At 42.0% G+C, this 24,248-nt stretch overlaps 1 long non-coding RNA gene across 1 annotated transcript; it reads left to right on the forward strand.

The window, feature by feature from the left end:
• The first annotated feature begins 14 nt into the window (after positions 1 to 14).
• Positions 15 to 24,062, forward strand: LOC139357194 (uncharacterized). Its single transcript, XR_011609988.1, has 3 exons — positions 15 to 231; positions 18,139 to 19,571; positions 21,757 to 24,062. It is a non-coding gene; the product is annotated as an uncharacterized lncRNA (long non-coding RNA).
• Positions 24,063 to 24,248: the final 186 nt, after the last annotated feature.

Consider the following 24,248-nt stretch of genomic DNA (forward strand, 5'->3'; position numbering starts at 1 on the left):
CCCCCGCCCGCCCTCCCTTCAGGCGCCGGGCCGCACCCAGCCGCGGCTCCGGTCGTGCCTCGCCTTTCCTTCGCACGTCCCTGTGAGCCGCCTCCAGGAACGAGTGAATCAGAGAATGAATGAGTGGGGAGGAAAATCCCGGCGCGGCCCCACCCCCTGCTCGGCTTTCCTAGGAAGCGGGCCCAGCAGCCTCTGTCCCAGCGCGCTAGGAGGCACAGCAGCCTCGGGCAGGTCTGTCAGGGAGCTGTACGCATCCACCTTTATAGGCTATCGGTGTATTCAGAGATTCCAGAAACGCATCCGGGGTTGGCTTGGTCATTTACAGGACCATTGTCGTTGAGATCTGTGAGTCCCTTCTTTTTTTTTTTTTTTGAGACGGAGTCTCGCTCTGTCGCCCAGGCTGGAGTGCAGTGGCCGGATCTCAGCTCACTGCAAGCTCCGCCTCCCAGGTTTACGCCATTCTCCTGCCTCAGCCTCCCGAGTAGCTGGGACTACAGGCACCCGCCACCTCGCCCGGCTAGTTTTTTGTATTTTTTAGTAGAGACGGGGTTTCACCATGTTAGCCAGGATGGTCTTGATCTCCTGATCTCGTGATCCGCCCGTCTCGGCCTCCCAAAGTGCTGGGATTACAGGCTTGAGCCACCGCGCCCGGCCTGAGTCCCTTCTTTAGGAAATCCCATTTTGGCCAAAAAGTCTCTGCAGTTTCATGCAATGTGTTGGGAAACTTTTAGAAATGGGACATTTCTATGACCTTTAATTACTTTTTAAACTTCGAAATCTGTTTATCCTGCCTCCTTAATTTCTGTCCCCCCACACCATCGGAATTGTGTACTAGTAAGGTGTTGGCATTTTTCCTTATCGCTAATCTCAGCTGCTGCTTATTTTGGTGCAGGCTTGACTTCGGCAGACTTTTAGATTTTAAGTTATGTCCTTATTTTGACCTTCACCTAAAATTGATCAAAGAAAGGAAAAAATGGAACCAAGTTATGTTTGCTTGGCTACATGCAAAGCAAGTTTGTTGACAGCATTAAAACAATTGAGAAATTGGGAGTGTGACCTGAAATTGGTTGCAATGAACGTTGCTTTTCCTTTCCATCTGCTTGCTAAGAATTTGTTATCTTAAATTTTCACAAAGAATTGACTGTACATTTCTGAAATCCTAGCTCCCTCTCTAAGAATGAGAGTGTTCATTTCTCTGTCCTGGGGCCAAATCCTGGTTTGGTTAATTACATTCTTCCTGATATTCTTGAGGACTTTCAAGTGGTTTCAGTCTTTTTTGTACAATCTGTTCCAAACTGGTACACAATCTGTTTCAAACTGGTATTTAGAACCATATAATACACTTGAGATATCTGTACTTTTGAAACATAACTGCAATTTTGTATTTTAAGTTCAGTAGGTGCGTCAATATTCTTGTATAGAATAATACTATCTCTTGACTGAATTAAGAAAATGTGGGCCGGGCGCGGTGGCTCACGCCTGTAATCCCAGCACTTTAGGAGGCCGAGGTGGGCAGATCACGAAGTCAGGAGATCGAGACCATCCTGGCTAACACGGTGAAACCCAGTCTCTACTAAAAATACAAAAAATTAGCCCGGTGTGGTCGTGGGCGCCTGTAGTCCCAGCTACTAAGGAGGCTGAGGCAGGAGAATGGCGTGAACCCGGGAGGCGGAGCTTGCAGTGAGCTGAGATCCTGCCACTGCACTACAGCCTGGGTGACAGATGGAGACTCCTTCTCAAAAAAAAAAAAAAAAAAGGAAAGAAAGAAAATGTGGCACATATATACCATGGAACACTGTGCAGCCATAAAAAAGGATAAGTTCATGTCCTTTGTAGGGACATGGATGAAGCTGGAAACCGTAATTCTGAGCAAACTATCGCAAGCACAGAAAACCAAACACCACATGTTCTCACTCATAGGTGGGAATTGAACAATGAGAACACTTGGACACAGGAAGGGGAACATCACACACTGGGGCCTGTTGGAGGTGGGGGAATGGGGGAGGGATGGCATTAGGAGATATACCTAATGTAAATGATGAGTTAATGGATGCAGCACACCAACATGGCACATGTATACATATGTAACAAAGCTGCACGTTGTGCACATGTACCCTAGAACTTAAAGAATAATAAAACAACAAAAATAATTTAAAAAATACTATCTGTTATAAATGAAGATGATCCTGCTGACCACTTCTTTTAGACTTCCTTTCCTTTCTCGTGGGAATCATCATTTGCCACCTAATTATAATTATTTCAAGAAGTTATCCTCCCAAAGTGAATGTAATACAACACTTTATTCATCCTTATATCTTCCACAATATCTAGCATAGTATCTTGCACAATAAGTATTTATAAATTAATAAATGCTTTAAAATTTTTCATAAGTGATATTTTATATAAATGTATCTAGTCTTTCACCTCATTTCCCTATTGACCAAGTTTGTTGACATTAGACACACCTGGGATGCCAACCTTAATGAATCCTATTGTCATTAAATGTACTAGGCTGTGTGATACCTTACAAGGAAGATGATTCATTGAAACCTCCTTAAAAAAATAGACCATTGAAGCCGGGAGTGGTGGCTCACACCTGTAATCCCAGCACTTTGGGAGGCTAAGGTGGGTGGATCACCTGAGGTCAGGAGTTCGAGACTAGCCTGACCAACATGGTGAAACCCCATCTCTACTAAAAATACAAAAATTAGCCGAGCATGGTGGCGGGTGTAATCCCAGCCATTCGGGAGGCTGAGGCAGGAGAATCGCTTGAACCCGGGAGTAGAGGTTGCAGTGAGCCGAGATCGTGCCATTGCACGCCAACCTGGGTGACAAGAGTGAGACTCCATCTCAGGAAAAAAAAAAAAAAAAAAAGACCATTGAGTGCCTTTTACATAGGTCTTAGCCAACTCTCTCCTCCTAGTGCTTAGCCTAAGATCAAGGCTAATTAAAAGAGAAAAAAGGTAACTTTCAGTCATTGAGAAAAGGGTGTTCTCATCAGTTTCTTTAAACCATTAAATAATTCATTCATTCAATCAGGGTTTATTAAGCTCCAATTAAGGCCCAGGAATACAAAGACAAGAAAGACATGACATGATGCTTCCTGCCCACAAAAAAGCATACAGTCTAGTGGATAAAGCAGGTAAGGAATTCACTGTTAGACTGAAAGTCCATTCCCAGATCAGGAAAACCTTCCCAATGGGGAGATTCTTGAACTGAATGTTAAATGACAGGGAGGAGCTAACCAGAAGAAAGAGGGAGCAAGCATTCAAAACAAAACAATATCTGTGCAGGTGTGTGGAGGCATAAAGCATCACCATGCTTTAGAGGCACCGTAAGTGTATTAGTCCGTTTTCATGCTGCTGATAAACACATACCTGAGACTAGGAAGAAAAAGAAGTTTAATGGACTTGCAGTTCCACATGGCTGGGAAGGCCTCACAATCATGGTGGAAGGCGGTGAGGAGCAAGTCACACCTTTCATGGATGGCAGCAGGCAAAAAGAGCTCGTGCAAGGAAACTCCCATTTTTAAAACCATCAGATCTCTTGAGACTTATTCACTATCACGAGAACAACACGGGAAAGGCTCACCCTCATGATTCAACTATCTCCCAGTGGGTCCCTCCTACAATAGGTGGAAATTATGGGAGCTATAAGATGAGATTTGGGTGGGGACACAGAGACAAACCGTATTAGTAAGTGATTCCATTTTGTCAGAACAGGCATAGAGAAGAGTCAAAGAGGTTGGAGTAAAGGGTAGGAAGGGCTTCATTCATGAAGGGGCTCAGGTTAAACTAAGGAATTTGAATTTGATTCTCTGGAAAATGTAGTAAATAATAAAATATTTGAAGTAGTTTAGCTCCAGAACAACTGAGTTTGTGTTTGGGAGACCAAGAAGACCAGACTGGAGCAGGAGAAAATTAGGAGGTGATGGCAACAACCTGAATCCTAATGAGATGTGTGCTGCAGGTCTCAATAAAAGCAAAAGGTCATAAAATGGGGAGGAGGGACTAGATGGGAGATATATTAAAGAGGTAGAATCTACAGGATATATAATTGGATATGAGGGAGTGAATGCAACGGAGACATTTAGAATGACCCTCGGGATTCTGGTTTAGAAGAATGACTGAATGGTGGTGACCTCTGAAATAAAGAGCATAGGAAAAGAGCAGGTTTCAGGGAACTGGCTGAATACCTGTATGAGAAAGAATAGTACCATAATTCCAGGCATGTTAGTCCATCATTTCCCCAAGTGTGTTCTTTGGAACTCTAGTCCCACAGGATTTTAGTAGGTGTGATTCCCCCTCAAAATTTTAAGTTCCTTTAATCAAATGAGAATTCCAAACAGTTCAATGGGTTTCTAAACTAGAGAGGTTTCTGGTGGTTTTAATATTTTAATGCACAGTGGGAATTTCTGAGGTAGATATTATATACACGTGCTTTCCAAATGTATTCAACCATGAAAGCCTTTTTCCAATGGAACATCTTATAAGACATGAGTTCCACAGCACACTTTGGGAAATGCTGACCTAAACCAGATTTTTGGTTTATAGTAAAGGAAGCTGTAGCTTAAGACATAAAGTGACTTGTCTAAAGTTACACAGCTATTACTAGAAGATACTGGAGTAGGGTCTGTATCTTCTGACCCTAGTCACATTCTGTTTCCAGTACATATTGCTTTATGAGTTACAAACTCAATTCCAGCACCTTCCACCAATCATGGGGAGAGGAATAAAAAATTATGGAATATATCATTTTAAATGATGTTTCCAATCAGTAATTTTTAAAGATACGCTAATTTTTAATGGTTAATATTTTACATATGATAAAAAGATTTGTACTTTGGAGAAGTGGGACTGATTATCACCTTCATATGATCTTTCTGATAATTGAACAGGAGACCTATAAAATTAAATTACCTAACTAAATAGAACATTCATCTAGTCGTCCTATCCCTGAAGTAGCTTTAAATAAAATAAACTTTCAGGAATTGATAGAAACATTAAAACTCTCCCCAAAAATGTTAGTGTTTTTTTGTTTTGTTTTTTTTGAGACAGAGTCTCACTCTGTCGCCCAGGCTGGAGTGCAGGGACACAAACTTGGCTCACTGCAAGCTCTGCCTCCTGGGTTCACGCCATTCTCCTGCCTCAGCCTCCCGAGTAGCTGGGACTACAGGAGCCTGCCACCACGCCCAGGTATTTTTTGTGTGTGTTTTCAGTAGAGATGGGATTTCACCGTGTTAGCCAGGATCGTCTTGATCTCCTGACCTTGTGATCCGCCCACTTTGGCCTCCCAGAGTGCTCGGATTACAGGCGTGAGCCACCGTGCCTGGCCAAATTTTAGTGTTGATTTTATTCCACCTGCACACGGAAGGAAATGTCTGGTACTATGAAAATCCACACCAGATTTTGACTTCCTCTCTGGCACAATTCCCCTGATTCTGAAAACTCTAATAGCTAATGGATGAGAGAGTTTTCTTATCCTAAATTTGTATTCTTAATTCCCAAAGGAGGAATTTAGTACTTCCTATTCTTAGAAAAATGAGACAATTTTTTTTTTTTTTCAAGAGACCTCTTAGGACTCTGGGACAAATTTTAAGAGTAGCTTCTATACACATTACCTTTGAAATAAGTTATCAGCGTTTTAATTTATGTTTCGTACTTTATAAAGTATTTGTTTCATTACTGAATGCTATATTCATTTTTAGTAGGCAGATCAAGACCATCATATGCGGTGTAAATATGTTGAGTGAATGAGTAATTAATCACTTTATTTTTTATTTTATTTTTTATTTATTTATTTATTTATTTATTTATTTATTTATTTATTTTTTTGAGACGGAGTCTCACGCTGTTGCCCAGGCTGGAGTGCAGTGGCGCGATCTCGGCTCACTGCAAGCTCCGCCTCCTGGGTTCACGCCATTCTCCTGCCTCAGCCTCCTGAGTAGCTAGGACTACAGGCACCCGCCACCGCGCCCGGCTAATTTTTTGTATTTTTAGTAGAGACGGGGTTTCACTGTGGTCTCGATCTCCTGACCTTGTGATCCGCCCGCCTCGGCCTCCCAAAGTGCTGGGATTACAGGCTTGAGCCACCACGCCCGGCCTTTTATTTTTTATTTTTTTGGAGACAGAGTCTTACTCTGTTGCCCAGGCTGGAGTGCAGTGGCACAATCTCAGCTCGCTGCCACCTCTGCCTCCCAGGTTCAAGCGATTCTCCAGCCTCAGCCTCCCAAGTAGCTGGGACGGCAGGCGTGCACCACCATGCCCAGCTAGTTTTTGTATTTTTAGTAGAGATGGGGTTTCACCATGTTGGTCACGCTGGTCTTAAACTCCTGAGCTCAGATGATCCACCTGCCTCAGCCTCCCAAAGTGCTGGGATTACAGGCGTAAGTCACCACGCCCAGCCATGAATTAATTACTTTAAAACTTCAGTAGCTATACGTCATGGAGAAAACACTATTATTATTTATTTTATTTTATTTTATGATTTATTCATTTTTATTTTTATTTATTTATTTTTTTTGAGATGGAGTCTTGCTCTGTCGCCCAGGCTGGAGTGCAGTGGCGATATTCTAGGCTCACTGCAAGCTCCGCCTCCCGGGTTCACGCCATTCTACTGCCTCAGCCTCCCGAGTAGCTGGGATTATAGGCATGTGCCACCAGGCCCAGCTAATTTTTTGTAATTTTAGTAGAGATGGGGTTTCACCATGTTAGCAGGATGGTCTCGATCTTCTGACCTCATGATCTGCCCGCCAAGGCCTCCCAAAGTGCTGGGATTACAGGCGTGAGCCACTGCGCCCATTATTATTTTTGAGACAGAGTCTTGCTCTGTTACCAGGCTGGAGTGCAGTGGCATGATCTCAGCTCACTGCAACCTCTACCTCCTGGGTTCAAGTGATTATTCTGCCTCAGCCTCCCAAGTAGCTGGGACTACAGGCGTGCACCACCACACCCAGCCAATTTTTTGTACTTTTAGTAGAGACCAGGTTTCACTATGTTGGCCAGGATGTTCTTGATCTCTTGACCTCGTGATCTGCCCGCCTCAGCCTCCCAAAGTGTTGGGATTACAGGCGTGAGCCACCGCACCCAGCGCAAAAAACACTATTATTAATTCATTTATCAAATCAATTGCATTTATTTATTTAATGTTCACGGCATCTCCAGCTGTGTCTAGAATCACTAGAGAAATACATGAAATAGTCTCTGATTTTAAAAAAATGATTCCACCCATTGTTGACAAGGATGGGAAGAAATCGGCACTCTCATACCTGCAAGTGGGAATATAAATCATTGCAACCTTTTTCTATAAGGCAGTTTGGCAATAGATACTCAAAGGAGTGAGAACAAAACATTAGCTAGGATATTGTGGGATGATGGCAAATACTTGGAAAGCCCCTAAATGTCTAGCCGTGAGAGGCTGTTTAAGAAAATGAAGGCTGTGGCTGGGTGCAGTGGCTCACACCTGTAATCCCAGCACTTTGGGAGGCTGAGGCCAGCAGATCACCAGGTCAGGAGATCGAGGCCATCCTGACCAACATGGTGAAACCCTTCTCTACCAGAAATACAAAAAATTAGCCAGGCGTGGTGGCGCACGTCTGTAGTCCCAGCTATTTAGGAGGCTGAGGCAGGGGAATGGTTTGAACCCGGGAGGAAGAGGTTGCAGTGAGCTAAGATCATGCCACTGCACTCCAGCCTGGTAACAGAGCAAGACTCTGTCTCAAAAAAAAAAAAAAAAAAAAAAAAAGATAGAAAATGAAAGCTGAGCATGGTGGCTCACACCCGTAATCCCGGCACTTTGGGAAGCTGAGGTGGGCAGATCACCTGAGGTCAGGAGTTTAAGATCAGACTGGCCAACATGGTGAAACCCCGTCTCTACTAAAAATACAAAAATTAGCTCGGTGTGGTGGCGTACACCTGTAATCCCAGCTACTTGGGAGGCTGAGGTGGGAGGATCGCTTGAACCTGGGAGGCAGAGATTGCAGTGAGTCAAGATTGCACCACTGCACTCCAGCCTGGATGACAGAGAGAGACTCTGTCTCAAAAAAAAGAAAAGAAAATGGCCGGGTGCAGTGACTCACACCTGTAATCCTAGCACTTTGGGAGGCCGAGGTGGGCAAATCAGGAGGTCAGGAGATCAAGGCCATCCTAGCTAACATGGTGAAACCCTGTCTGTACTAAAAATACAAAAAATTAGCCGGGCGTGGTGGCGGGCACCTGTAGTCCCAGCTACTCGGGAGGCTGAGGCAGGAGAATGGCGTGAACCTGGGAGGTGGAGCTTGCAGTGAGCCGAGATCGCACCACTGCACTCTAGCCTAGGTGATAGAGCAAGACTCTGTCTCAAAAAAAAAAAAAAAAAAAAGAGAGAGAGAAAGCAAATGATGATTTGTAGAATTTTTTTGATATGAAAAGATGTTCACAATGTGTTGATTAACAAGTTACAAACATTATGTACAATATGAACCCATGAGAAAACATATAGGAAAAACCTAGAAGGAAATGCAAGAAGATGAAGTGCTTATTGCAGAGTGGCATGATTGTGGTACTTTCTTTCCCTATTTTATCTTTTAACAACAAATTTGTATTATTTAATTGGCAATTAAATGAATTGCACTAAATCAATATTTATGAAGACAAATGTCTTTTAAAATGTTGAGGAAAACAATAATATAAAATGTATATTATTTTAAAATAGTTAATTTTACTTTAAAAGGGGATCTCTACATTCAATAAATTTTACTCACGAGACAAGAACATATGAAATAACCAGAGAACAACTAAATATTAAGCTCTGATACAGACTGTAAGTACAGTAGGAGTTAAGGGAAGAGGGAATTCAATGGACGTTAGAGCAGGTTAAGATAACTTCATGGAACAAATGATACTTAACTGACACTTAGAATCTGAATGCCAAGAGGAGAAACAGAGTTAGGGGTAGTAATAGGGGTGAATCAGGGTACTCATATGGCCCAAATCAGAGACATCTCATTCCTCCCAGTCAAACATTAACAGCTGCAGAACACTTGATCCTTGCCTTTAAGTATATTTCTGCTTTGTGCATGTGAGATTTAAATACCCTACGTAATACAAATATGTAGTAAACAGAGTATGACATACCTACACCTCATAAAACAATTATTTTAGTTGTTTTTTTCTAAAGAGTAGCCCTTTTGGGCCAGGCGCGGTGGTTCACGCCTGTAATCCCAGCACTTTGGGAGGCCAAGGCAGGTGGATCACCTGAGGTCAGGAGCCCAAGACCAGCTTGGCCAACATTGCTGAAACTTCATCTCTACTAAAAACACAAAAAATTAACTGGGTATGGTGAGGCCACCTGTAGTCCCAGCTATTCAGGAGGCCAAGGCAAGAGAATCGCGTGAACACGGGTGGCAGAGGTTGCAGTGAGCCAAGATCGCGCCCCTGTACTCTAACCTGGGTGACAGAGCAACACTCCGTCTCAAAAAAAAAAATAAATAAATAAAGAGTAGTCCTTTTGGGGAGGCTTTTTATCTGCAAAATCTATAAAACTGGACGTTTCCAGGTATTTACTTAGAACTAGTACAAACTATTATGCAAGAGCAGTTATCACAATAACCTGAACCCTTGTGAATGTTCTGACATCTATACCAGTCAGACCACAAATGAATTCAACCAACCAGAACCCAGCAATTATCTGATTACACACATGTTAGAGTGCAGTTATTAAGCCAGCTTTCCAAGGTGATAACTAAACTGCTACTAATAGTATTAGCTACACATATTAGAGTGAGTGAATGACTTGTGTTTAGTACCTAATAAAAGCAAAAATATTACACCCATCTCAAAAATGCCTGCAGTGGGAAAGAATGGCAGAACCTGAACTTCCATCTTTTTTGTTGGTTTGTTTTCTTAGTAAACATTGGGAAAAATTGTTTGTTCAGAGCTGAAGAGGTCTAATAACCAATGCAGTAGAGTCCATTTTTAAAAGTGCCAGCCATTTTCCCAACTCCACACCCTTGCAATGGCTATTCATTCCCTCTGTCTAGAATGTCCTTTTTTCCTTCTCTGTTTGGTCTGCTCCTGCTCACTACAGTTCAGCTGTCTCCTCCTTCATTCTCAGTTCCCCTAGATAAAGCTATTTGCTATATCCTACGCGTTCTCAAAAAACTTTGCACATTGGTATTAGAATGTTTTTTGCATGCGTCTGACTCCTCCGAAAAACCATGAGTTCTTCCAAGGGCAAAGACTGTGACTTACTCATGCATATATTTTCTTTAGCACCTTGCATGTTGTCTTGTACATAGAAAAGTTCAGCAGTATTTGTCAAGAAAAGGATGATGAGAGATATAGTTAAGAAAAGTCTGGCAATATATATATATATATTTTTTTTTAGACAGGGTTTCATTCTTGTTGCCCAAGCTGGAGTGCAATGACGCAATCTCAGCTCATCGCAACCTCTGCCTCCCGAGTTCAAGTGATTCTCCTGCCTCAGCCTCAGTAGCTGGGATTATGGGTGCGTGCCACCACTCCTCGCTAATTTTTTGTATTTTTAGTAGAAACGGGTTTCACTATGTTAGACTGGTGTCAAACTCCTGACCTCAGGTGATCCGCCTGCCTCGGCCTCCCAAAGTGCTGGGATTACAGGCGTGAGCCACCACACCCAGCAGAAGTCTGGCAACATTTTGAAGATAGTTTGGAGTAAGGAAAACAATCAGAAGGCTGGTTGTATTAATCTAGGCATGAAATGATGAGAAATGAGAAAGGAGGGAAATTGAATTACATTTGGAAAAACTGACAGACACAGGTGACAGATTGGACAAGGGTAAGAAGATTGGACAGATCGAACAAGGGTAAGAAGAAGAAGACGAGTCCGACTGGGCACAGTGGCTCACGCCTGTAATCCCAGCACTTTGGGAGGCCGAGGCGGGCAGATCACGAGGTCAGAAGATCGAGACCATCCTGGCTAATACAGTGAAACCCCATCTCTACTGAAAAATGCAAAAAAAAAAAAAAAAAAAAATTATCCAGGCGTGGTGGCAGGCGCCTGTAGTCCCAGCTACTCCAGAGGCTGAGGCAGGAGAATGGTGTGAACCCGGCAGGCGGAGCTTGCAGTGAGCCAAGATCGTGCCACTGCACTCCAGCCTGGGCAACAGAGCAAGACTCTGCCTCAACAACAACAACAACAAAAAATAGCCGGGCATAGTGGCGGGTGCCTGTAGCCCCAGCTACTAGGGAGGCTGAGGCAGGAGAATGGCATGAACCCGGGAGGCGGAGCTTGCACTGAGCCAAGATTGCACCACTGCACTCCAGCCTGGGCGACAGAGTGAGACTACGTCTCAAGAAAAAAAGAATGCCAATAGTACTGGATTCGAGCTTGCCCCACCTACCCCATTTTAACTTAATTGCCCCTTTAAAGGCTGTATCGCCAAATACAGTCACATTCTGAGGTACTAGGGGTAAGGGCTTTGGCAAACAAATTTTGGGGGGACAAAATTCAACCTGTAACAGTTACCCAATAAATATTGTTGAATTGAAGGGTGTGTTTCCAAGGTGAGAAGTAAGAATGAAGAGGTAAATACACATAGATGGTGGCCATAAAGACTGGAAGTATAGGTACACATATACATATATATTCTATATAATAAATGGTTTATTGATATATGTTATGTGTTTAACAACATTCCATATGTTTAAAGTATTGTTCCTTATTTACAATAAGTAAATGCACTGTGCAAAATTGTAATGAATGTGGCTCATTAATGCAGTCTTTCCATCAACCCCTGCATATTCATCAGTGATTCTTTGCTTCAGATGATTTGTATCTAAGATTTTCATTGAATAAATGTGACTCTTTTTTTTATTTATATTAGATGGAGTTTCATTCTTGTTGCCCAGGCTGGAGTGCAATGGTGCAATCTTGGCTCACCGCAACCTCCGGCTCCCAGATTCAAGTGATTCCCCTGCCTCAGGCTCCCTAGTAGCTGGGATTACAGGCATGTGCCACCTTGCCCGGCTAATTTTGTATTTTTAGTAGAGACGGGGTTTCTCCATGTTGGTCAGGCTGGTCTCGAATTCCTGACCTCAGGTGATCTGCCTGCCTCAGCCTCCCAAAGTTCTGGGATTACAGGTGTGAGCCACCACCCTGGCCAAGTGTGCGTCTTTAGTATACCCCAGAAGAAGTAATCATGGAGGTTCAATCTGTAAAAAAGTGAAGTATTATCTAGGTTTCCAGATTTTACCTTCAACCTGTATATATGTAACATATAAGCAAAATGTGCTGTTATGGAAGTTTCAGAGTCCTGTTATTTAATGAAAAGCATTTTTAGGTTCTCCTAATATTACACGTTCAGCATTTAACACATTTTTCCTTTATAATTCGTTTAGAGGAGTGATGAGTGAGTTAAGAAATTGCTCTCTCCCTTTGCTACCTCATGGTCATGTTTGTATGATTCTTTGAACTACTTGAGAAAGGTCATTTGAAAAATATGTCATGGAAAAAACAAACAAAGTAAACAGATGCATAGCTGATCACTAGAACTTTTGTTCAGTTATGCTCTTTGAGGCAAGGCGATGCCAAGAACATGACATCACCTAAGTGCTGTCACCGAGCCCCATCAGTCAATATCCCTAGATTGTCTCTTCCTTACTGTTTTCTCTGCCACCACCCTCTTGAAACCGTCATCATCTCGTAACAGGGGTTTGTAGAAGCCTGTGGGCTGGTTTCCTGTAAACCTCTCTCTCCTCCCTTTGAAACACTCCTAACCAATCTGGAACCACTAGGACCACTTTCGCTCCATTTTTCTGTTAAAAAAACAACAACAAAAAAGATGTACAATGTTTTTATTTTGAAAAATACAGATCAGCAAACATCATGTACAGTATGAGTCTGATATTGTTGAAAACAAAAAATCCAAACCCATAAAGGTGAATATATATTTATTGTATTAGTTTCCTCTTGCTTCTGTAACAAACTGCCATAAACTCAGTTGCGTGAAACAATACAGTTATTATCTTACAGTTTGGGGGTCAGAAGTCCAAAATCAGTCTCAGTGGTCTAAAATTCAGGTGTTAACAGAACTTCCTTTCTTCTAGAAGCTCTAGGGGGAAATTCCTTTCTTTGCCTTTTCTAGCTTCTAGAGTTTGTCTGTATTCTTTGACTTAGGGCTTCATCTTCAATCTTCAAAGCCAGCAGCATAGTATCTTCCAGTTCTGTCTGACTCTGACTCCCCTGTCTCCCTCTTTTTTTTTTTTTTTTTTTTGAGATGGAGTCTTGCTCTGTTGCCCAGATCTGAGTGCAATGGTGTGGTCTTGGCTCACTGCAACCACCTCCACCTCCTGGGTTCAAGTGATTCTCCTGCCTCAGCCTCCTGAGTAGCTGGGATTATAGGCACCTGCCACCACGCCCAGCTAAGTTTTGTATTTTTACTAGAGACGGAGGTTTCACCATTTTGGCCAGGCTGATCTCGAACGCCTGACCTCATGATCCGCCCACCTTGGCCTCCCAAAGTGCTGGGATTACAGGCATGAGCTACCATGCCCGCACCCCTGTCTCCCTCTTATAAAGACCGTAGCAATTACACTGGGCCCTCCTATCAATTCAGGATAATCTTTCCAACTCAAGATTCTTAACTTAATTACAACTGCAAAATCTCTTTTGCCATGTAAAACAAACCCACATTCACAGGTTCCAGGAATTAGAATATGGATATCTTTTGTGGGGTGGGATATTACTCTGTTACTCCCATACATAGATACACACCAATGCACAGTATACATGAAAAAACAAACTGAAAGAAAGTATACCAAAATATTAATGGTTGATTATTTCTAGGTTAATAACATTAGGTTATTTCAATTTTTACTTCTTTGTATTTGATCAATATTTCCAGCTTTCAAAATGATCTTGCATTACTTTTGTATTTATAGACAGTGTCAACAACAAAAACAATTCAATAAATGTTACTATAGGGGACATGTGCTATTTCCTCTGCCCTGCTCTTTTTTCTTCTGGAGACAGCAAATTTCTTTTGGAACTGCTCCTCCCAACCCAGCCCCTAACTCAACCCTGTAGTTCTTAGGGATGCTGCCAATCAAAAGTACCTCTTCCTTTATCCTGATTGTAGGGGAGAACATGTGATCTATACTAAGGTAACCAAAGGCATTCCCAGCTTCTTTCCTTCCTTCCTTCCTTCCTTCCTTCCTTCCTTCCTTCCTTCCTTCCTTCCTTCCTTCCTTCCTTCCTTCCTTCCTCTTCTTCCTCTTCCTCCTCCTCCTCCTCTTCTTCTTCCTCTTCTTCTTCTTCTTCTTCTTTTTCTTCTCCTCCTCCTCCTTCTCCTCCTCCTCCTTCTTTTTTTTTCTCTCTCTCTCTCTTTCAGCTGGAATTAGGAAAAAAAGTTCATTCTTTTGTGATGAGACTCTCAGGAAAATGCAAACCAGAAAATGTTGGTGACTATGGCTCTAATATCATAGAAAACATGAGAGCAAAGCAAAGATGAGGAAAACAGAGAGACAGAGAGAATCCTGGCGGTATTTGCATCCTTGGTTCAGGTTGTCTGAGGACCAATTCTATTTCCCTCCTTCCCGAGGTTTGGATATATAAAGGAATAGATTCCCTTTTCTGCCAAAGCTGGCTGTTTGTATCATTTGCAACAAGAGTCAGGATTAAAATAGGAATGTTTTTAAACCTGCAACAATTCCTTGTTTCTTGTAACAGTTTCCAATTAGCTCCTCTGACTGACTTCAAAGCTGTTTATAACCCCCTCCTTCTCTGCCTCCACTCAGCTGACCTCATCTTTTCTTACTCAGTTTACGGTGTTCGCTTTTGTGGCTTTGCTCTTTGCTCTTACTAGTCTCCTTGTCTGGACTATCTTCATTTCCCCCGCCCTGCCCATCCAAATCCTGTCCAACCTTCCCAGCCACTCCCAGTATACATCCATGAAACAATCCCCACATCAGCCATGGAATTCCCTTTCAGAATGTTTATAATATGTAAGGTCTATATCATGCATTCCACACCTATGTCCTCTTTGTTTTTTTGAGACAGTGTCTTCCTCTGTCACCCAGGCTAGAGTACAGTGGCACAATCTCGGCTCCCTGTAACCTTCGCCTCCCAGGTTCAAGTGATTCTCCTGCCTCAGCCTCCTAAGTAGCTGGGATTACAGGCATGCACCGCCACGCCCGGCTAATTTTTGTATTTTTAGTAGAGACAGGTTTCACCATGTTGGTCAGGCTGGTCTTGAACTCCTGACCTCGTGATCCATCCACCTCAACCTCCGAAAGTACTGGGATTATAGGCGTGAGCCACTGTGCCCGACCCTTATGTCCACTTTTTATGGTTTGAGGTCACTCCAAATAAATTATAAACCCCATGAGGACTAGAACTATACCATGTCTTACATATTGCACTCATAGAGCTACCTGTGCATGATGATTAATTCAATCACATGTTAAGAAAAAGCTCAGAAATATTAAGGGAGAGTCCTCTGTGGAAGAAAGTGTAGTGGGCATTGTGAATATTTGTAAGTGAGAAATGGCCTGGTACATTGGAGGACAGTTTCATGACACTAAGTTGTTATTCTTATGCTGTATGTCTTCTCATCATTTCCACAAAGATAATTTAAGAATGGGAAGTAAGACCCGATAGGGAAATAAGAAGCCAGAATTATTTAGCTGTGGGAAGAAAAAATGGAGGAGGACCTAACAATCTTAACATTTGTGAAAAATTGCTATCCAGAAGATAAAGTTCTCCCTCTTTAGGAATTAAGAATGAGAAGGGAAATAAGCATATAATCACATGATGAAATTTAAGTATGTCTAGATAGATTTTTCACCACAAGGGTGTCAAACAATAAAATGAGTTCTGAACTTTGTATAATGTATTTCTTTCTCTTTTTCTATTTTTTTGAGACAGAGTTTCTCTCTGTTGCCCAGGCTGGAGTGCAGTGGTAAGAACTTGGCTCACTATGACCTCCATCTCCTGGCCTCAAGCAATTCTCCTTGTATAGCTGGGATTACAGGTGTGTGCCACCACACCCAGCTAATTTTTGTATTTGTTATAGAGACAGGGTATTGCCATGTTGGTCAGGCTGGTCTCCAACTCCTGGCCTCAAGCGATCCTCCTGCCTTAGCCTCCCAAAGTGCTGGGATTATAGGAGTGAGCCACCATCCCAGGCCTGTATAATATATTTCTATGGTAGTTCTAAAAAAGTCTTTTTAAATGGCATAAGGGTAATTTTGCCTAAAAGTAAGGAATTGAGGCTGGGTGAAGTGGCTCACGCCTGTAATCACAGCACTTTGGGAGGTTGAGGTAGGTGGATCACGAGGTCAGGAGTTCAAGACCAGCCTGGCCAAGATGGTGAAACACCATCTCTACTAAAAATACAAAAATTAGCCAGGTGTGGTGAAGTGCGCCTGTAATCCCACCTACTTGGGAGGCTGAAGCAGGGAATTGCTTGAATCCAGGAGGAGGAGGTTGCAGTGAGCTGAGATCGGCCACTGCACTCCAGCCTGGGCGACAGAGCGAGACTCCATCTCAAAAAAAAAAAAAAAAAAAAAAAAGTAAGGAATTGAATAAGATGACCCCAAAAATTCTTACAAACTCTAATAATCTACTTTATAAGACATTTATGCAGAAGGGAGAAAAGTTTTTAAATGTTAGATCCCCATATGCAGATGCTTTTATCATTTTCTCCACAAAAGGAGGATCTCTTATTCCAAATACATACACAGATAAGTTAAATACGTTTGCCTAATCTATTTATCTGCTTGCTTCCAAGGGAAAACTTAACTAGGCTCAGTTGTAACCCTATTTCTGCTTATGAAATTATACTAATATCTGTGTTTTTTTGCATCAAGTGGTAGCATACATTTTAAGTCCAAACCAGGTATTACAAACACTGCACAATATTCCCTGCCTGGACAATGATATCCTTTCCCCAGCAATTCTAACATTAACACAAAACAGAGCCCAACTCTGTGTAGTACTGTGCATCGGGACCAGTAGGACACCAATGATATGCCCCAGCCCATATCTGGGGCTGGGGTCGGGGGAGAAATGAGTAGGTAATGCATAGGGCACTTTTAGAGCAATAAAATTGTTCTGCCTGATACTGTAATAATGGATACATGACATTACACATTTGTCGAAATCCATAGAATGTATAACGCAGAGTGAACCCCAATGTAAACTATGGACTTTTGTTAAGAATAACATATCAATATTGCCTCATCAGTTGTAACAAATGTACCACAGTAATGTAAGATGTTAATAAAAGGGGAAGCTGGGGAGGAAGTGTGAAGGAAGAATCCATGAACTCTGTACTTTCCATTCAACTTTTCTGTAAACCTAAAACTGCTCCAAAAATAGCCTATTAAAAAAAGTAGTTCTAAACACCTGAATTAGTACTTAGTTGGGGAAAAGAAAGGAAGCATAAAATAACTATATTGCTATATTTTGTTAAGAATATTATGCATGGGGGCCGGGCGCGGTGGCTCACGCCTGTAATCCCAGCACTTTGGGAGGCCGAGGCGGGCGGATCACGAGGTCAGGAGATCGAGACCATTCTGGCTAACACGGTGAAACCCCGTCTCTACTAAAAAAAAAAAAAAAAAAATTAGCCGGGTGTGGTGGCGGGCACCTGTAGTCCCAACTACTTGGGAGGCTGAGGCAGGAGAATGGCGTGAACCCGGCGGCGGAGCTTGCAGTGAGCAGAGATCGTGCCACTGCACTCCAGCTTGGGCGACAGAGCGAGACTCCGTCTCAAAAAAAAAAAAAAAAAAAAAAAGAATATTATGCATAACAGCTATCTATCTGTAGTAAACTGTCTCTCCTATATTTTAAGCATCTAAGAAAAAAAAAGAATCTTATTGAGGTAATGACCAGAGTCTCGTTGGAAATAAATTAAACTTGAAGCCATGAATATTTTTTGTAACTTTGCTTACTCACTCTGTGCCAATATTGGGGAGAACACCATATTGTCCTCCATAAGTAACTTATAGACTTACGGCAAACTTTACCCTTTCCTTTTCTACCTCTTTTTGTACAGCAACAATTCAGTATCCATTTCAACCTTTATTTGGCTAAAAATATTGGCATCAAAGCTGGATCATGGACAGATAATGGTAAAGTGTTTTCATTCCCTGTTTTTGTCATTACACTGTATTTTAGAACTGGAACAAATAATGGGCTTGCCAGTTCTCCAGAAAGAATACTTCCTTTCAAAGCCCTCTCTTATGGACATTACAGCCAAGTACAGAAGTTAGACAGTATTACCAAAGGCAAGTAAAAGGGGTCTATGGGAGCACGTAATGAGGAATACGCTTGGGGAATGAATGTTGTCTGTGAGCTCAGGGAACAAATGAATGGGGGGAATGAAATAATTGCTTGAATGAATGGGGTGGTTTGAGGAATGACACAGGACTGTATATTTAATATATCAAGTATGTATACATTTATATTACAAATATAATATGTATATATTAATATATAAATGCATATTATACATTTGGTGTACACCAAATGCTTCATATATATTTAAAGATCACATTCTCAGATGAACACAGCTAGTTCTTACATGTGGTTCACCACAGTAAACAAAACTGGATTTTTTTCTAAAGAATACCAGCTGCTGGTGAAAGGGATCACTACCCTTTTTCAGCAGGGGAAGGAGGTATATCTTCTTTTTCTATGCTTTCAAGCACCTCTGTTTTGTTGTTCTGGCTATGAATCTCAATCCTCAAACTCTCCTGGGTGAAAAAATGTCATATTTTTTAGTTTTCACGAATAAAATTAACTTTGACTCCAAGTCTCCCCTTCTACAAGTGAGAAATTCAAGATGAGTCATTGCTGGTGCTCCTCTCCCCTGTTGTTCCCAACCCCCTGCCAGGGAGGTGCAGAGGCCTTACCTAGCTTCAAGCACGGGGAGGTCCCTTCCTTCATCTGCCCACACTGGGTTCCACGGAAGGTGCCCACTGTTTTAGTCCTCAGAGTCCCTTAGATCCAAGGACTCTGCTGCTTTCATACCACCGTTGGGTACAAGAGCCTTTGGCGAGCCAGAAATGCTTGGCCCCATCTTCAAGGCACTACCAGGGACGACAGTGCAGGAGAACGGGTGTGCATGACAGCTTTCATTTTCTCTTTTAAAAAAATTTAAAATTTCTTATAATAATTTGTCGTGTATTTAATTTTTTGTTGTTGTTATTTAGTAGGACTTCAGAACGACACAGAAAAACAACCATCTCTCATTGTCAAGACATATCCACCGTTTTCCCCAGAGGCAAACAAACCCAGTTCTCTTTTCCCTCCAGGGAATCCAGCATAGACCTCTCTATGTGTTTAGGAGGTTGGAAAAAAAGACCAAGAAGGGAAGTATCTTGCAAGCCACTTCTGCTTTCCTCCTTGTGATATATTAATATTTGCCTGCAGCAAAGAAGCACGGGGCCTACTATCTTGCTGAATATGGGACAAGAAAGAGGAAAATACACAGAGAATGCCATAAATACATATCTCAAATCTCCATCCTCCCACACAGTCAAATTGCACAAGCTTGCTCAGCTGAGTTAACAGGGAGACTCTTTTGCCTGCAAACAGGTCAATCACCAGTAAGCTATTATACTTGATACCTACCCTCTTCTACAAATTCACTTAGAAATTCTGATTGGGAAAGAAAAGTCAAAGGTCAGAGGAATAAAATGGCTGAGTAAAATTGTTTTCATAGTTTACATTTATTTTTCGTACAAGTTTAATTCCAGTAGGTAAAATATTAAAAGTATGAGCACCTGTAATCAGGGTCAATTGATAAAGTTAGAAAATTCCAGTAGGTATTTTGTCCTTTCGGAGCATGACTCTACCTTTAAAAATGTCAATGAGAATGTAATTTAGATAGTTACAATTGTACTGTAAGAAGAATCACCTGATGATTTGTAGTAACTACTCTCATGTATATTTACATTTAACTTACATCCACTGATTATTTTTCCTAAAATAATCTGGTAAAGAGCAAGTCAAGTCCCTACAAGCAGTTTCTTCAGTGATACGTTTGCAACTTCTGTAATAACTTTTGCTCTATAATTATTGCTTTTCTTTTCCTAGAAGCTCACGCGTTGACAAAGGGAAACAGGAGTCTCCATTTTGTCTGGAGACTTCTCTATTCTTCTGCTTTAGTTTTGGATACATTTATGCATATGATAGCAATGCTAAGTAAAAGTTATAATTAGAATATATGGTAATGTAGGATGAGTAATATGTGTGTGTATATATATATGCATTAAAAAAAAAAAACAGAGATTCTTTGCTGTTACCACAACAAATAATGGGAAACCACAAGGGCTTTTCATCCACTTTTCTATTTAAAGGGCCATCTATATAGAATATTTGTCAAATCCCTACCGTGTACTAAGTGAAAGATTTCTTTCCTAAATATTTTTACCATTTTGCTTATTTATATTTTATAACTTTATTTAATGGAAACATTATTTCCTTTAAGTATTACTTAAAGGGAACATGGCTTTTAATTAAATATCAATGTTTCAGCTGTGCATGGTGGCGCATGCCTGTAATCCCAACTACTTGGGAGGCTGAGGCATGAGAATCACTTGAACCTGAGAGGTGGAAGTTGCAGTGAGCTGAGATGGCGCCACTGCACTCCAGCCTGGGTGACAGAGCAAAACTGTGTCTCAAAAAAAAAAAAAACAAAAAAAAAAAAAAAAAACCCCACACACAATAAAACAAATAAATATCAATGTTTGTTGAAACTATTCCTTAATTATATTTCCCTAAACTTATTCTAGAGGAAAAGATAAATATAACTGCCACTGATTACCCATGTCTATATATCATGGTTCATAGAATCTGGGACATTAAAACTGCACACATGGAAGCCAGCAATTAGCTGTCAGTGTAACGTGAGGATGTGTGTCTGACTTTTTCCTTAAGATTCCAAGAAAGGAGAGAAAAACCTTTTTCCTCCAGCATTCTCTAAGTGGCATAGCAATTGAAGAACAAATCATCTACATCAAAATTTTTATCACATAGAAATGTGTACTCCTAGAGTATTATACAGAACAAAGAATTACCATAGATAATTTCTTCTGAATTTTTGGCTTTGCCTGACCTTCTGTCACTCTAATCTTCATCCATCATGTATTGATTAATCAAAAAACTTTTATTGAAAGCTTACTGTGAATCAGGTATGTTCTTAGAAATATAAAAGCAAATGCAGTCTACGGCCGAACTGCTGAATTGTGTCCCATGGTCACTGTGGGAGCTGAATTCTACTAACTTGGTTTGGGGTGGTGGTGGTGAGGGAGGGTGACTCTGAGTTTCAGACTGACCAGTTGGCATAGGGTGGGTGCTTTGAGGGCTAAGGCAATGGGAAACTGTTCAACCAGACAGTCTCCGGAGAGTAACAGCCATGCAGTCATGTCAGAGCAATGAGTAGAATCCCAGGCAGGTGGGTCTGTAGTAAGGAGGCCTGGAAGTGGGTAGCACTGCCCTGGTTTGTGGTAGTGCTACTCCTTTTCCCAAGAGGTCAAGAGCAAGATGGATCACAAGCCTAGAGTACCTAGGGTGGGAACTATGAAGGATAGTATTGTTTACCACCCCAAAGCTTCCCCAGCCTCCTTCCTTTGCTATGAGGGGTAGCCATGTGATCCAATTCTAATGCAAGAACTATTAAAAGATGTCTGTTGGGAGTAAGGGGTAGGCTTTTGAGAAATCTTTTGCTTTCCTGATAAAGAGGGTTAAACATACCTGGCAAGAACATTTTCTCTTACTTTTGTTTTCCAGCCTTGAATATGAGCGTGCTAAATGCTGCAGCATTATATAGTGAACAAAGGCAACAAGCCAAGTATAGTGGAAGAAGAAGAGATAAGCAGGCTGTGTCTTTGACATTGGACAGCTATAGTCCCAGCCCTGGATGGCCTGTTCCAGACATCTTGTCAAGTGAAAAAAAAAAAAAAAAAAAGGAACACTTGTTTCATTAAGCCACGATTGGGATTGCTATTGCTTACTGTCAAACATATACCTAATTGAAATAGAAACCAAGGTTAAAACTCTATGGAAAGTAATGGGATGAATGTGGGGATTCAGCTATTCAAGTGGGAGTAAGAGACGAGAGATGCAGGAAACGAGGGTGAAACTCAGTGATAAGGATCAGGCAGAGCACAACTGATAGAAGGCTGATTTTCAGATTTCTTTCCTTTTTTTTTTTTTTTGAGACAGAGTCTCGCTCTGTCACCCAGGCTGGAGTGCAGTGGCACAATCTCGGCTCACTGCAACCTCTGCCTCTTGGGTTCAAGCGATTCTTCTGCCTCAGCCTCCCAAGTAGCTGGGACTACAGGCACATGCCATCATGCCCGGCTAACTTTTGTATTTTTTGTAGAGACAGAGTTTCACCATATTGGCCAGGCTGGTCTCGAACTCCTGACCTTGTGATCTGTCTGCCTCGGCCTCCCAAAGTGCTGGGATTACAGGTATGAGCCACGACACCTGGCTGATTTTCAGGTTTCTTAGATACCCTATGACCAAACAGGATTCGACTCAGAACCCAGGAGAAGGGTAGGGCATCTAGATTAGGGCATGGAGAGGTGTTTTGTTTGTCTGTTTGTTTGTTTTGAGACAGGGTCTCTGTCATCTAGGCTGGAGTGCAGTTGCACAATCACAACTCATTGCAGCTTTGATCTCCCAGGCTCAAGGAATCTTCCCACCTCAGCCTCCCGAGTAGCTGGCACTACAGGTGTACACTACCACGCCTGGCTAAGTGTGTTTTTTGTTTGTTTGGTTTTGGTTTTGTTTTGAGACAGAGTTTTGCTCTTGTCACCCAGGCTGGAGTGCAATGGCACGATCTCAGCCCACTGCAACCTCTGGCTCCCTGGTTCAAGCAATTCTCCTGCCTCAGCGTCCTGAGTAGCTGGGATTACTGGCGCCCACCACCATGCCTAGCTAATTTTTTTTGTTTTTTTGTTTTTGTTTCTGTTTTGTTTTAGATGGAGTTCTGCTCTTGTTGCCCAGGCTAGAGTGCAATGGTGCGATCTCAGCTCACTGTGACCTCCTCCTCCCAGGTTCAAGTGATTTTCCTGCCTCAGCCTCCTGACTAGCTGGGATTACAGGCATGTGCCACCATGCCCAGCTAATTTTGTATGTTTAGTAGAGACGGGGTTTCACCATGTTGGTCAGGCTGGTCTTAAACTCCTGACCTCGGGTGATCTGCCAACCTTGGCCTCCCAAAGTGCTGAGATTACAGGCGTGAGCCACCGTGCTTGGCCTAATTTTTGTATTTTTAGTAGACGTGGTGTTTCACCATGTTGGCCAGGCTGGTCTTGAACTCCTGACCTCAGGCGATTCACCCACCCTCAGCCTCCCAAAGTGCTGGGATTACAGGCGTGAGCCACTGTGCCTGGCCCAGGCTAAGTTTTAAAAAAGTTTTTGCATAGTATTCCATGGTGTATATGATACTATGCAGCCATAAAAAAGGATGATTCATGTCCTTTGCAGGGACATGGATGAAGCTGGAAACCATCATTCTCAGCAAACTAACACAAGAACAGAAAACCAAACACTGCATGTTCTCACTCATAAGTGGGAGTTGAACAATGAGAACACATGGACACAGGGAGGGGAACGTCACACACCGGGGCCTGTCAGCAAGTGGGGGGCAAGCAGAGGGAGAGTATTCGGAGAAATACCTAATGTAGATGACAGGTTGATGGGTGCAGCAAACCACCATGGTACGTGTATACCTACGAACGAACCTGCACATTCTGTACATGTATCCCAGAATGTAAAGTACAATAAAAAAATAAAAATTAAAAAAAAATTTATAGAAATGGGGTCCCACTATGTTGCCCAGGCAGGCCTTGAACTCCTGGGCTCAAGTGACCCTCCCATCTTGGCCTCACAAAGTGCCGAGATTACAGGCATGAGCCACTGTGCCCTGCTGGGCAGCAGGCATGGAGAGTTTTGAGGGCAGAGAAGGAGCCAAATCTGTGTCTTCTGTTGTCAAATTTCTCTTAAAATTTTATCCCATTGTTTGAAAGCTCCGAGATCATGTCTTTCATCATGCAAACCAAAAAATAAATACTATTTTTCTTTTTGAAAAATCACAACGTGTATTCCCTCATTGATAGATTGACTAAAATACCTGTTAAAGTGATTGATCTAAATTACAAAAATGAGAGTTAAGAGGTTTTACAGAACTAACACCTATGGAGCCCTGTGATTCATTTGAGAAAAATATGACAATAATAATAAATATAGTATTATATTAGCAAAGAAGATGA

The sequence above is a fragment of the Macaca nemestrina genome, chromosome 11, assembly GCF_043159975.1.
Source record: "Macaca nemestrina isolate mMacNem1 chromosome 11, mMacNem.hap1, whole genome shotgun sequence".
In the NCBI taxonomy this organism is placed as follows: Eukaryota; Metazoa; Chordata; class Mammalia; order Primates; family Cercopithecidae; genus Macaca; species Macaca nemestrina.